This window comes from Pipra filicauda, unplaced genomic scaffold (genome assembly GCF_003945595.2).
Source record: "Pipra filicauda isolate LSUMZ 115617 unplaced genomic scaffold, ASM394559v2 scaffold1415_size14329_pilon, whole genome shotgun sequence".
Lineage (NCBI taxonomy): Eukaryota > Metazoa > Chordata > Aves > Passeriformes > Pipridae > Pipra > Pipra filicauda.
The window spans coordinates 172-3,000 of record NW_024103891.1 but is presented as its reverse complement, the minus strand read 5'-3'; the positions used below and the strand labels follow the sequence as shown (position 1 = coordinate 3,000).

Genomic DNA, 2,829 nt, shown 5'->3' with positions numbered 1-2,829 from the left:
GGACATTTCCCCCCAGGGGCAGGCCACCCCAAATCCCCCCAGGCCACCACTGCAGCCCAGTCCGTGGTCACAGCCCACGGCCACGGCCAGCACCGGGCCCCTGAGGGGTTGGGGACACGGTGACAATGGTGACAGTGACCCCAAGGATACCCCAAATCCCCCCCAGGCCACACCAAATTCCCCCAGGCCACCCCAAATCCCCCCCAGGCCACCCCAAATCCCCCCCCCAGGCCACCACTGCAGCACAGCCCCCGGTCACAGCCCATGGCCACGGCCAGCACCGGGCCCCTGAGGGGTGACAAGGGTGACAGTGACCCCCAGGCCACCCCAAATCCCCCCAGGTCACCCCAAATCCCCCCCAGGCGACCCCAAATCCCCCCAGGCCACCACTGCAGCACAGCCCCCGGTCACAGCCCATGGCCACGGCCAGCACCGTGCCCCTGAGGGGTGACAAGGGGGACATTGATCCCAAGGCCACCCCAAATCCCCCCAGTCACCCCAAATCCCCCCCAGGCGAACCCAAATCCCCCAGGCCACCACTGCAGCAATCCCCCGTCACAAGCCCCATGGCCACTCTGCCAACACCGGTCCGCCTGAGGGGTGAGCAAGGTGACAGTGACCCCAAGGAACACCCAAATCCCCCCAGGTCACCAAACCCAAATCCACTCCAAGGCCACCCGGAATCCCCCCAGGCCACCCAAAATCCACCCAGGCCACCCCAATCCAAACCCCCCCAGGCCACCCCAAATCCCCCCAGGCCACCACTGCAGCCCAGTCCGTGGTCACAGCCCATGGCCACGGCCAGCACCGGGCCCCTGAGGGGTTGGGGACACGGTGACAACGGTGACAGTGACCCCCAAGGACACCCCAGACACCCCTGGGCACACCTGGGTACCCTGGGACACACCTGGGGACACACCTGGGTATCTGGGGACACACCTGGGCACCCTGGGGACACACCTGGGCACCCTGGGGACACACCTGGGTACCTGGGGGCACACCCGGGCATCTGGGGATACACCTGGGTACCTGGGGGCACACCTGGGCATCTGGGGACACACCTGGGCACCCTGGGGACACACCTGGGAACCTGGGGATACATCTGGGGACACACCTGGGTACCTGGGGGCACACCTGGGTACCCTGGGGACACACCTGGGGACACACCTGGGTACCCTGGGGACACACCTGGACACCCTGGGGACACACCTGGGCACCCTGGGGACACACCTGGGTACCTGAGGACACACTTGGACACCCTGGGGATACATCTGGGGACACACCTGGGTACCTGGGGGCACACCTGGGCACCCTGGGGACACACCTGGGCACCCTGGGGATACACCTTGGCACCCTGGAGCACACCTGGGGACACACCTGGGCATCTGGGGGCACACCTGGGCACCCTGGGGATACACCTTGGCACCCTGGAGCACACCTGGGGACACACCTGGGTACCTGGGGGCACACCTGGGCACCCTGGGGACACACCTTGGCATCTGGAGACACACCTGGGGATGCATCTGGGCGCCCTGGGGACACCCCTGGGCATCTGGGGACACATCTGGGACACACCTGGGGACACACCTGGGTACCTGGGGACACCCTGTGACCCCCCACCCACTTTTTGGGCAGCCCAGCCCGCGGTCACAGCCAGCACGGGGCCCCTGAGGGGTTGGGGACACGGTGACAACGGTGACAACGGTGACAGTGCCCCCCAGGGACACCCCAAACCCCCCCGGGTCACCTGTGGGTGCCCCCACCTGTGTCCCCGGAAGGCGTAAACCGGCTCCACGTCCAGCGCCGCGTTCCTGCCAGGGAGGGAGAGACAAGGAGAGGGGGGGTGACACACCTGGGCGGCTGGGGGGGCACCTGGGGGGGCACCTGGGCATCTGGGGACACACCTGGGCACCTGGGATACACGTGGGCACCCTGGGGACACACCTGGGATACACGTGGGCACCCTGGGGACACACCTGGGGATACACGTGGGCACCCTGGGGACACACCTGGGGGGGCACCTGGGCATCTGGGGACACACCTGGGGACACACCTGGGCATCTGGGGACACAGCTGGGCACCTGGGATACACCTGGGGACACACCTGGGCGGCTGGGGGGGCACCTGAGGGGGCACCTGGGCAGGTGGGGACACACCTGGGCACCTGGGATACACCTGGGGACACACCTGGGCATGTGGAGACATACTTGGGCACCTGGGATACACCTGGGCATCTGGGGACACATCTGGGTACCCCAGGGACACACCTGGGCACCCTGGGGACACACCTGGGCACCCTGTGACCCTCCCACCCACGTTTTGGGTACCCACTTTTTGGGGTTCCCGGGTTTCTGGAGGTTCCAGAGCTTGAGGGTGCCGTCCTCGGAGGCCAGGCCTTCCCCACCTGGGTTACACCTGAGGACACACCTGGGCACCCTGGGTCACACCCGGCTACCTGGGCACCCTGTGACCACCCCACCCACTTTTTTGGGCACCCACTTTTTGGGGTTTCTGGGTTTCTGGAGGTTCCAGAGCTTGAGGGTGCCGTCCTCGGAGGCCAGGCCTTCCCCACCTGGCCACCCTGGGGACACACCTGGGCACCCTGGGGACACACCTGGCTACCTGTGACCCTCCCACCCACTTTTTGGGCACCCACTTTTTGGGGTTTCCAGGTTTCTGGAGGTTCCAGAGCTTGAGGGTTCCATCCTCGGAGGCCAGGCCTTCCCCACCTGGGCACCCTGGGTCACACCTGGGCACCCTGGGTCACACCTGGGCACCCTGTGACCCCTCCCACCCATGTTTTGGGCACCCACTTTTTGGGGTTCCCGG

At 66.7% G+C, this 2,829-nt stretch overlaps 1 long non-coding RNA gene across 2 annotated transcripts; it reads right to left on the bottom strand.

The window, feature by feature from the left end:
• Positions 1 to 376: 376 nt before the first annotated feature.
• LOC113988557 lies at positions 377 to 2,415 on the bottom strand. Of its 2 annotated transcripts, none has more exons than XR_005562507.1 (3): positions 2,332 to 2,415; positions 1,764 to 1,811; positions 377 to 440 (listed from the first exon to the last, which is right to left on the bottom strand). It is a non-coding gene; the product is annotated as an uncharacterized LOC113988557 (long non-coding RNA). The 2 variants fall into 2 exon arrangements; XR_005562506.1 differs by lacking the exon at positions 377 to 440 and adding an exon at positions 782 to 815.
• Between the last annotated feature and the right edge of the window lie 414 nt (positions 2,416 to 2,829).